An 11,813-nucleotide genomic window follows, 5' to 3' on the forward strand; every position below is an offset into this window, starting at 1 on the left:
GTTTTCTTTGATGTATGCTGCCATGGCTTCAGTTTCAGGGAGAGACAAGGGGTAGGACTTACATTTCGGAAGAACAGCGCCTGGAACCAGATTAATGGGGCAATCATAAGGTCTGTGAGGAGGTAGAACCTCCGATTGCGTCTTGCTAAACACGTCGATGAAATCCGCATATGCTTCAGGAAGAGCGGAAACATTCGCCGGGGGCGTTTCCACTCCCGCGAGGACTGTGGTAGGAGAAATGACCGGCAATGGTGAGGCATCTGACTCTGGCTCCCACTGAATTGTCTTGCCATCCCTCCAATCAATGCGTGGGTTGTGCTGCTGTAGCCAGGGTAATCCTAGGATAACTGGAACGGCAGGAGAGTGCATCACGTCAAAGGATATGATTTCGGTATGAGTACCGGCAGAAAGGGTGAGAGGAAGAGTCTCTAACGTGATGAAGGCAGGTTGCAAAGGACGACCATCAATAGCCTCGAGGCCAATCGGCGATTTCTTAGCGATGAGCGGAATCTTGTTAAGAGTAGCAAAATCTTGATCCACAAAGTTACCACCGGATCCTGAATCAAGAAAAGCGGCTGTGGTTACGCGAAAATTCGGACCTTTAAGCGAGACTGGAAGCATAATTCTCTTAGGGAGTTCCTCTTCAGAGATAGGGTGAGAAGATATTGACCCCAAAATGAGTCCCTCTTGCCCCATTGGTCGTGTTTGTTCTTTGGGCCTTAAAGGACAAAAACGTACCGTATGTTCAGGAGATCCACAGTAGTAGCAAAGGCCCTCATTCCGGCGACGAGCCCTTTCGGCAGTCCGGTCATGGGTTCTATCGGCAGTCCTGTCGGTATTACGGAACTCTTGACTGGCAATCTGCATGGGTTCCACAGTGTCTAGAACAGGATGAATAGCTGGGAAGGATCTGGGAAGAATAGGGTCAGAAGAGAAAATTCTGGGACGCTGGCGTTCATGACGGCGCTGTTGAAGGCGCTGATCCACTCGTATGCATATTGCGATCAATTCCTCCAATCCCTGGGGCCTGGGCTGAACTGCAAGTTCATCCTTTATAGAGTCGGACAAACCTTGCCAAAACACAGCAATAAGGGCTTCATGGTTCCAATGCGTCTCCGCCGCGACAGTCCGGAATTCCAATGCATATTTGGCTACGGACCTACGACCTTGAGACAATTGAACAAGAGAAGCAGCAGCAGTATCTCTGCGGGCGGGAATATCAAATACCTGCTGGAATTCTTGGCGAAAGAGCTGGTAATCCTGGGTGGTTTCCGCACGCAACTCCCAGATGGGAGAGGCCCATGCCAAGGCGTCCCCTGTTAAAAGAGAGTAAACATAGGCTACCTTGGTGCGTCCGGTGGGGAACAGGCTGGGAGAAATCTCAAACTGTATTTCACATTGATTCAAAAACCCACGACAGGCTAGAGGGTCACCCGCATATGCTTTAGGCGTAGGAATCCGGAGTTCTGATGGCCGGTCGCCACCCTGCGCGGCTGGGGCCGGAATAGGCTGTAGTGAAAGCTGGGAAAGCTGCATTACCAGGCTTGTGATCTGATTTCCCAAAGTATCAATGCATTGCGCAAGTCCCCTGATAAGTTGGCCCACCTCAGTCAGGTCTGTTTCTGTTGGGCTCTGCATAATGTCACGCTGTGCAGCCCATAGACCAGGCCAGTCCCCTGTACTGAGGTGGGATGTTGAATATACACACCGACAGCAGAGGGAGCGGGTCCGGGATGTGGTTGTAGCGTGGCCAGGCCTGGGTTAAGATTTAGAATAGTCGTTGTACTTGCCGAGTTCAGGAGTATAGAGAGTTCCGTAGTTAAATCCGTTTCCGTGTCCAAGGGTCTGAGAGGTAAGAATCGTGATGGGTAAGCTGAAGTCGGGAGCCAGAGGGGTATGTCAGACAAGCCGGTTCAAATCTGTAGGAGAAAAGACAAACAGGAGCACGACACAGTATCCAGGCTACACAGGAAGCAAGGAGCTATGCAGAGCAAGGAAGTGAAGTCACAGCCGGATATTTAAAGCGACAGTGACCAATCCGGACGAGGGGCATGGCGGAGGCGTGTCGAGGAGCTGCTCGTGAGTGGCTGAGAGACCAGGAAATAGTAGAGCCCAGCTGAGGGTCTGTAACACCAGTGCCAGAATCCAAGATGGCGACGGCAGAGTTCAAGGTATGCACTGGGCGGCGGCATGGGTAGCGACGGGGGGCAGGGGCAGCAGCCGCTGCAGTACTGGTAGTGGGTAAGGAGGGGTCACGCCGCAAGGGACGTGGCCCCCGATTCCTTACACCCGTTGGGCGAGGAAGAGTTCGGGGAGTGGAAAGATCATACACTCCAAGTAATAGGGGAATGGTCCTGCTCTGAGGATATGAAGCGGCAGAGGATTGTAGAATGTTTGCGACCCCCTGCGGCTAACATAGTCATGTTGTACCGTGAACAGTATGCGGAGGCTGACGCCCGCGACCTGATTACGGCCTTAAGTACAGCCTACAGCTCTAAGGACAATGATGTTAAGTTATTAGCCAAATTCCATGACCTTCAACAAAATGACGAGAAAGATATGTCCACGTTCATCTGACGCTGAAAGCTAAACCTATGGACGCTAGTATCAAAGTAGGTTAATGAACTATCAGCGATTAGCTACCGCCTTAAACAGTTGCTGTGGTGATCCTTGCCTGCACATCCCATTGCCATTATGCTCATATGTACTCTCGCCACAGAGAACCCCCCTAGGTTCGATGAAATAATGAACCAAGTGCAAGATCAGGAAGTCTCCTTGTGGTTCCACATACCTAAGAAGAACTGGGATGCCAAACACACAGAGGATACAGGGAGCTCCACCCGGAGGGCCCCGGTAAAGAAGGAACCCACTGAGGTAACGACTCCGGAACCTTCGCGGTCAACTCCCCGGCCACCGGCGTGAGTGGCCAGAAGCCTGGCCCCTTTCTTCCATGGGAGACCCGAACGCACTCCCCACTGTTATGAGTGTGATGAAGAAGGTCACATGTGGAGGGCCCGCCCTCAGAATGTAACCATCAAGGCAGCGGCTCTAACTTTTGCTACTCACCCCACAGTGGGAAAAGCCCGATATCTACTAGCCCCAGGAAAGAGTCCCGAGCCGACTTCAAGTCAGATCGGCTCCATCTCCTTTGTTCTGATTGATGGGATCTATGTGTCTGTTCTATTGGACACCAGTTCTCAGGTAACCATTGTCTACAGATCCTTCTACGACGACCATCTGCAGCATCTGCCATTGGAATCATCCGAAACCATGACTCTATGGGTGCTCAGCAGCCAGGATTACCCGATAGATGGGGTAATCAAGGTGCGGATGGACATACTGCAACTCAATACTAACCTGACTCACCCTATGGAGGTGGAAGCGCTGGTGTGTCCCGAGCCCAGGGAACATCCAAATTCACCCATTATATTTGGCACCAATGCCAACATAGTGCGATCACTAGTCCGGGCGTTCCTCAAAGAAGCGGGAGAAATGCCCTTGTCCTCTATGATGATTCATCCTTCTTTCATGGAGAAATGCCACCGGATTTCTGGCCAAGAACGACACCGGCGATTCTTCAGTCGAGAGAAGGGAGTGACCGAGATTCTGTCAGGTACGGCATATGCTAGCCAAAGCCAACTACCCTAGTGATGAAGGGAGTGACTGGTACTTCACGCTGGAGTCAGCACCTGAAGAGGATGAGAAGAGAGGCTGGAAGGTGGTGCCAGAGGTAAAGGAATGGAAGTCTACATTTCCCTCCCGGTTTGTCGTGTCCATTGCCTACACCCTGTCCAGCTGGACTACAATCAGGATCAAATAAAAATGAATCTGGGTAAAATATATCCTGTGATGGATGTGAAACCCTTGGCCCATGTGAATACTGTATCAGTACCGGGAAATGGATATGCAACCCCACGCTACAGTTTGACTTTGGAGACTCCCCCCTACCAGCTGAATGGAAGAACCCCTTCAGGCAAGGCTGATCAAGCGGAAAGAAGTATTCTCAACCCGGGAAATGGATGTGGGCTGTACTATAAATGCCCAACACACAATTAGATTGAGTGATACCACCCCCTTCCAAGAACAATTACGGAGGATAGCCCCGAGGGACGTGGACAACGTCAGTGACATTCTGCATGGTATAAAAGGCGCTGGCATCATAGCAGAATCCCGCAGTCCATATACATCACCCATCATGGTGGTACGGAAGAAAAATGGATCAGTACGATTGTGTGTGGACTATGAACCCTAAACCGCCGGACTATCCTGGATCAGTATACCCTACTTTGAATCGATAGGATCCTGGGCACCTTGCCCAGCAGTCAGTGGTTCAGTGTGTTGGATATATGGTCTGGGTACTACCAGGTTCCCATGAGCCCCAAAGACCAACAAAAGACAGCGTTCATCTGCCCGCTGGGCTTCTATCAGTTCACCCAAATGCCCCAAGGCATATGTGGAGCCCCAGGCACCTTTCAGCGACTGATGGGTTGTGATTATTTGGGGTATACCAATTCCCGTGAGGGGCTATCCTGCCTACGCTGGGATCCTCATGGGTGGATGCGCTGCACCAGCCACCCCAGGAGCGAGGCTTAGGCCTTCTGTAAGCCTAACAGGTTAGCACCGTAACACAATTATCCGCTATTTCCCTCAGGGGTAGGGAAAGGGTGTTACAGACGCTTAGTGAAAACCGGCATAAAAGTATGTTGGGAGATTTACAGAGACATTAGGAGAAGTTGAATGGTGTGCTGTATATTTCTTTCTTCACAAAATGTATATCTTTATTTATATAGCACCATTCATGTACATAGCTCTTCACAGCAGTAATACATGTGATAATCACATAAATAACAAATAATACAAATAACACATAATGGGAATAAGCGCTTTCAGACATTAAAAGTAACATGTAAGAAAAGGAATCCCTGTCCCGAAGAGCTTACAATCTAATTGGTAAGTAGGAGGAACGTACAGAGACAGTAGGTGGGGGTTCTAGTAAGTGCATCTGCAAGGGGCCAAGGTTTAGGTATGAGGTGTATAGCATCAGCCACAGAGCTACTCATATGCTTCGTTAAGGAGGTGTATTCAAATCAAATCGAATCAAATAACATACATTTAATCAGTACACCACAATAACTTAAGTGCCTTTACTTCCTTCAACAGCACAGAGTAACCATTCCATGCGTTATACAGTACAATGAATTGAAACATTTGAGCAGCTGTGTGTCCCCTGGAGAGGTGTAGATTTGTTGAGGGTTGTGATACATTTTAATAGACCAACAACAGCGTTCCACAGAGATGAAATGATAGTGTACAGACTTTTCAAAACCGGTGAGATTTAGAGAGCTCTGTATGATACTATATCCTCTGGGAAGAACTCTCTTGTTGACCTATTAGAAGGTTACCGCATCCTACAACAAGAATACACTCCAGGAAGGAACTTTAAAAAATAACAGGTATTTCTGCATTGGCTCCAGCGTGAAAAAAGAACGGGTGGACTCTCTGGAGACGGCATACAATTCTTCACAGATGTTCTACCAACACAATAGTTTTCTTATTTTTTTAAATGTAAGATGACAGATACAGAACATTTAGAAGATTAACTGTAACGTGAAAATGGCCTGAATGGAATGAGGATACACCTGCTGATTGTAAAAGAAATACGTCTGTCCTGTCCAGTGTCGTTATAGTTGACATGAATGTCTTGGAAGCAGTGGGCATCTGAGGTCCCTCGTGCAGGAGTCCGCACCAGCACTGCCATTGAATCCTATGGAAACTCAATTATATTCTGCACTACAGTAGAGGCAACGTTTATTCGAATGTTTGCCGTTAACTAGCCGGGTTACATTCTGGGTATGTGCTGGGTATGTTCTGGGCTAGTTTGAGGCACGTTTAAGGCATTTCTGCATTGACTAACGACCCATAGGATTAACACAGCAGGGATCCCTGGCAGTCCAATTCAGTTTGAATGGGACTGCCAGGGACCCCCGCTGTTAATCTGATAGGCCATTAATCAATGCAGAAATGCTGGGGCTAGTTTAAGGAAAGTTTAAGGCATGTATTCAGAATGCACCTGGGTGTTTCCTGGGTCTTTTGGGGAATTAGCCACTGGTTTTTGTTCGAATAAGAGTTGCCTCTACTGTATTGTGACCTATGTTGTATCATCTGGGGGAACAATGTCACAGGCTATATCTGTACTTAGGACTAGTGGTCCTAAATAAATAGTGGCACTGTGTGTGATTTTAGGACGTTCTCAATATAATTACTATGGACCTCATTTTCAACAGAATTACACCAGGCTTATAACCAGGGCTGGCCAACTCCAGTCCTCAAAGGCCACCAACAGGTCAGGTTTTCAGAATATCCCTGCTTCAGCACAGGTGGCTCAATCAGTGGCGCAGTCCAAGACTGATCCACTGATTGAGCCACCTGTGCTGAAGCTGGGATACACTTAAAACCTGACCTGTTGGGGGGGGGGGTCTTGAAGACTGGAGTTGAGCAGCAAACAGCACAACAAAATACAATCTTGCAGGATAATGTTGACAGACTTGTAAAGAAATATACAATGTTTATACTCTAAAATAAATCAATATCTATAAAAAGAAATGGCACCGTAGGATTATGAATTTAAAAGTAGTGGTACTGTACTTATAGTATGTAGTAACAAATGGTGCTCTGCACCCCTTCGTACCATCACGTGTTGACCACTGATTAAGGCACTACTGTTTTGCAAGTCCAATTAATAGCAATTATTATTACTGTAAATAGAAATGTATATTAATGCCATTAAGTGAAATATACTCCGAATAAACTCCTACCCCCAACCAGTCTCTTATTTTCAGTACATAAGACACACAGAAATAAAGTGATCTGTTGACAGTCATACAGAGCTGACACTGGGGCATCAACCTGAATTTCCCACTTCCAAAGCTAGTGCTTCAACCTCTCTCTCTTACTTTCAACACTGAAACCTTCCCCAAAATCCAATTTTTTTTGTTATAAGCAGACAATGAAAACGATACAACCTTTAGTGACTTATTCCGTAACCCCTGAAGCGGACTTTCAGGCCATGTTTAAATGATATTCTTTTGAATATGAAGTTTTGAATATGAATATGAAGCCACTGAAGTCAATAGGGAATTTCGACCGAAAAAAGTCTTGATCGGTCGCTTTAGCAGATATAAAATTATTCTCTTAATTGAGAGGCTTTTAATCATGTTTTTGAAGGAGTGCAAAGCATGAAAAAGATGTTAATTATAGAAGTATAAGAATAATATTTTGTTTAAAGAGTGCAACAAAATGCATTTTTGGATTTTGTACTAAAAAGCGAATAAGTACTTAGAACAGGGGTAGCTATCTCCAGTCCTCAAGGGCTATCAACAGGTCAGGTTTTCAGGATATCCCTACTCAAGCACAGGTGGCTCAAAATCTGAGCAGGGATATCCTAAAAACCTGACCTGTTGATAGCCCTTGAAGACTGGAGTTAGCTACCCCTGACTTAGAAGAAGAATCTGCAACACTATTTAACACCTTCGCTTCTACGGAGTGTGTTTAACCATCCACATATTAATTAGACTCAAACATGATTAAGACCAAAAAGCAATAATAATTTGCTGGAAATATGCTGAGACTGAGTCAGCTGTACAGACCTATTGCATATAATTCAACGGAATCCAGCAAACCTTTGTCACAAGCTGTCCCTCACAGACACCCAACATACAACCAGGGGATGCTTCAGCTGCTCATTTAGTTTCCCAAATGTTCAGTGGCTGAAGTGGTTTGGAAAACAAGTAATGGCTCTGTGTCCGATTTAAACAGATCATCATTTATCAACGGTGCTGCAATATTTAGGGAGTAAAAACAGGAAGGGGGGAGGATATGTAAAGTCAATCCCTTTTTCTTTAAAAAATAACAACAACAAAAAGTCATGATACTTTAGGTATAAAAAGTACTGAAAAGTGATAGTAGTGTTACTCGTTACCCTCCACAACCATCACACTTTTACCACTGACTCTACCGGGGGTTAAAAAGAGAATCATCTATATTTATTCAACATTGGGGCAAACCTCTGTGGAGCTTTAGACCATCGCAATATTTCTGCTACAAAAGCAGGAATGGAGAGAGTATTTTTTTAGAATAAATTGCCTTTTCTTTAAACATAAAGTGGGACTGTACTGTAAATTGATCAATAAAATGGTACTCTGAGTTTGAAAATACAGAAGGTATCCCGTACTCTGTACTCTCTCAGCACAGGTGGCTCAGTCATAATGGCTGAGCCACTGATTGAGCCACCTGTGCTGAAGCAGGGATATCCTCAAAACCTGACCTGTTGGTGGTCCTTGAGGACTAGAGTTGGCCACCCCGAGCCACAGTTTCCCCGCTCTGCCCCTACACATTCGGTATTGTTTCATTGCAACGTTGCTTTGCCAACACAAGCGCAGACAAAGATGTTCAGCCTGCTCTCCCGGCATTGCCACATTTGCATCACAACAGAATTGTTTTTACTAACCACGTGCTTTGCTCCGGCTTTTTAAACCACTAATGCTTCTACGTTTTATCTGCTCCTTTCAACACGGGTTTTACGGATGTCACCTAGGACGCTGACCTGAACGTCTGTTCATCTGCTAAGAACTGTAATGAGCTCTCATGAGCTGAAAAGGAGTCGGGGTGTTATCTGCCTAAACACAGATGTGGAATCTATGGATTTGAGAAGAGGCGCTGAATGTGAAATGCTGCCCCGTCCCTCCCTCGTTTCTCCTAGTAAAAAAAAAAAAAAAATCTCTTCATGGTTTTGCCTTAATTCCCTTTGTTTCAAAAACACAGGCACGGGACGTCACTTGTTAAGTCCGTATGGTGTGTCCTTTCCATCCTGACAACCTTATTCCCACTCTAAGAATACAAGATAACGGTATTGCAGAAGGATGCTCAGTGTTTAGAACAGCAGGCGCTTATTTGGGAATATTTGTTTCTATTTTGCTGACTCTCCGCTTTTGGTATCTCCCAAAAAAAAAAGTACATTTGAACTTACAAATGTTCATATTATTGGTTAAATCATCCTATATTGTCCCATTTGGGCTCTCTATACCTGCCATAGGGAATTCTTATGATAACATTGTAACATTAAGGGAGAATTTAATAAAAGTGGCATATATATATATATATATATATATATATATATATATATATATATATATATATATATATATGAGTCAAATATACGTATGTTATATCAGCAGCTAAAAGACAGATCGACTATACATGTATCTATAATGAGATAAGTATGCAGTGTCTGAGAAGGCAGACATTGAAATATAATTAAGTACAATTTTTGCTAAAAATTCCCTTCAGCCCATGCTGTTGAATCTAAACTGAATGGGACAGGCTGGGCAAGTCCTGGTTAGTATGCATATACAACTCTGTTCAATTTCCAAAGAGAAAACCGACCATGTGAAATTTAAAAACGATGAACAACGCCTGTTACAAAAAAAAAATGTTTAAATGTATAAATATATTTATATTGTACAAACTACAGCTTTCTAACTGGTAAAAACCTTACATTGAAATCTGCAAATATTATCATTTTTTCAGAGGGGAACTGGTTCATGCTCTTTTTTTTTATTTTTTTATAAACTCACTATTGCTGTTTTATTTTCCAAAAGTTTTTTTATTTCCTACATTGAAATTTGATTTATGCGCCGTTTCCCCACTATAAACCTGAAAGTGCATATTCCAATGTTACAAAAAAAATCTAAATAAATCATTTTAAATTCACCGGAGATATATAATGAAAACGTATTGCATTTACCATCCTTTTCAAAAAGACAAAAGAAAAAAAAAAAAAACTTTAAAAGCATCAAATCCACTGTTGTTTCTCATTCACCTGTTATGATAAGTAGCATCTTTCTGAGAAACACAAACATTCTACAAGCAGGGAAATTAGGCTGGCAACAGAGAGCAAAGAGCTCTCTACTCTTGTCGGTCTGAAAAAAATCAAAGCAAGTGGATTTGCAGCAAACTACTCTGCGATGGTTCAAGCACATGCAGTGTTAAGAAAGCCGTTCTCTGCAAAGCTGTATTTGCCCACGCTAGGCAGCATCATTATTACAAAGCAATTGCCTACCTGAAAGTGTTTTCAGTAGCTGGACTTCTTCTGATATGTGACTGTTTCACTGAACACTGTGGTATATTTATACACATACACTCCCCCACCTCTCATACACACACACACATACACACTCACATATATTGCTTGTATCATGTATCCACCCCCTCAAGATTCCTGACTGACAGACTATCTAACAGATAAAGACCAACACTGTTCCCCCTGTTCCTTTCTATACTATCAAGGAGCAGCTACGTCACATTGAGGTCACTTTCCAGAAGTCTTAAACATGGTCACCGATTCTCTGTGTTGGGTGTCGCAATACCTTAGTTTGTCAATGGCTAAAAGGCGATGGCAATAACTAATGTGCATGCGGATCTGCCATGTCATTCAGCACAACATCAAGCAATTAATTAGCCTCAGCACATCCTATATCCCATGAGGTCAATGCTTAAATTCTCCATGCACCAGCATCCAAAAAAACAGGTGACGTACTAAGAGGGATAAATGAAAGAAGAAAGACATGAATGAGCGGTGGGAAAAAAAAAATTGGGCTACTTGAATTGTGGGGGTTGGGACGATGAAGAAAACGTATCCTGATCACAATGCGAAGGGGAAAGATGCAGTCATTTAGATTTAACCCAGACGTGTCCCACAGTGTGATAATTGCATTGAAATCTTTCTTATTTTATTGCCCCGGGGTTTTACAAGCATTAAAAAGAAAAGGAAATCTTTTCACTATGCCTTCAACAAATTATTAACAAGCCTGGCCTTATTTCAAAGAAACTCATTTTCATGATAAACACATTTAATGATTAACTTTGATTGTAAGCTCTTTGCCCAACGGATTTATTCAGCAGGTCTAAACTGTCAACACTATATAAAATTCTATTTAGATATTATATGAGAACAATAATCAACACAGCGCAAGCTGGCGTATTTAATCATGAAAACCATATACAGTAAGTTTATGTCACTAAAAGTAATATATGTATTGAGGAACAATACAATTTCCTTACTCACCGCTTAATGTGGCAAATATACAATGTGGTTTTTTTTAATAGGTTCATTACAGGTCTTTTATCTCATGGGTCAATGACCATACTAAGCTAGTCAGGATGCATCATTCCATACTCACAGAGATTACCATTATTTCATTTGCATGTTTAAGTCAGTATTCAACCAGGGATCTAAATATTGTATTTTTGTAATATTGTGAGATTTTACTGTAGGAACATTAGGGATCTCATTATCAAACTCCCCACTTGGCATTTTAGATATTAAAATAGTCATTAAGAATATCATCTTTGAAAGTCAATTGCTTTTATCAAAAGCAAAAAGTAGGGAGGGTGGGGTATATACAATAGAAGAATAAGAGGTATTTTGAGAGGGGATACTGATCCTGGTAAGGCCTGTAACATAGTGGGCGTGCGCGTGCCTGTGCGAACGCTCGTGCACGTAACGCACACTTTTTGGCACACACTTTGGGTTCAGGTCTGCAGCTGCACTGTGCAGGTGGGCGCTGCAGTTAATATGGACCACACTATGCATTAGGGATATCATCAGAAGTGAGGGATGTATTGGAGGAATGGCTAAGGGTCCAGCAGCTATGTCAGGAGTGGCTCACATGTAACGTAACAGAAAACCTATTTTACTTGGTGCTTCTTGCTAATGACCTTTGCAAGAGAATAACAGCCATGGCCAGCGATTGGAG

The 11,813-nt window shown here is 43.7% G+C and overlaps 1 protein-coding gene across 1 annotated transcript in view; it reads right to left on the minus strand.

Moving 5' to 3' along the window:
- PNOC (prepronociceptin) overlaps nucleotides 1–10,230 on the minus strand; it is a 149,039-nt gene extending 138,809 nt beyond the window's left edge. Inside the window, exon 1 of the mRNA XM_075594880.1 lies at nucleotides 10,118–10,230. The gene's annotated coding sequence lies outside the window, so the exon portion shown is untranslated. The remainder of the gene's footprint in view (nucleotides 1–10,117) is intronic.
- Between the last annotated feature and the right edge of the window lie 1,583 nt (nucleotides 10,231–11,813).

This window comes from Ascaphus truei, chromosome 4, assembly GCF_040206685.1.
Source record: "Ascaphus truei isolate aAscTru1 chromosome 4, aAscTru1.hap1, whole genome shotgun sequence".
NCBI lineage: Eukaryota > Metazoa > Chordata > Amphibia > Anura > Ascaphidae > Ascaphus > Ascaphus truei.